Source organism: Penaeus monodon, chromosome 29 (genome assembly GCF_015228065.2).
Source record: "Penaeus monodon isolate SGIC_2016 chromosome 29, NSTDA_Pmon_1, whole genome shotgun sequence".
Lineage (NCBI taxonomy): Eukaryota > Metazoa > Arthropoda > Malacostraca > Decapoda > Penaeidae > Penaeus > Penaeus monodon.
The window spans coordinates 6,895,272-6,895,598 of NC_051414.1; the positions used below are offsets into that span (position 1 = coordinate 6,895,272).

The 327-nt window shown below is 34.9% G+C and overlaps 1 protein-coding gene across 1 annotated transcript in view; it reads right to left on the reverse strand.

Moving 5' to 3' along the window:
• LOC119591921 (ras-related protein Rab-23-like) overlaps positions 1-327 on the reverse strand; it is a gene marked incomplete in the record, with an annotated part of 62,269 nt that overhangs the window by 13,951 nt on the left and 47,991 nt on the right.

The window sequence follows — 327 nt, forward strand, 5'->3', positions numbered from 1 at the left end:
AAAGAATGAATATTTGCGAGCGTGTTTTTTTTTTATGGTAACGCTCGCCAATAATTTGAAGGAAGTACATTGGGTGGATCTGATACAACTACAGACGCTTTAAATTATTATTTACGAGGTGAAAGACCTACTTAAAAAGAGATAAAGGTTAGACTGAGGTAATTTAAGTCATATGAATGGTTTTTTTTACGGGGGTCGGAAAAGCAACCTTGGAAACAGGTAGTGGAGATACTGCCATAAGTTATTTGAATGAATATGTATTGGTTATGGAAAAGGGCCTTTTAAGAACGGATTATAAATTCTAATTCGAGGTATGTGACGTACCTT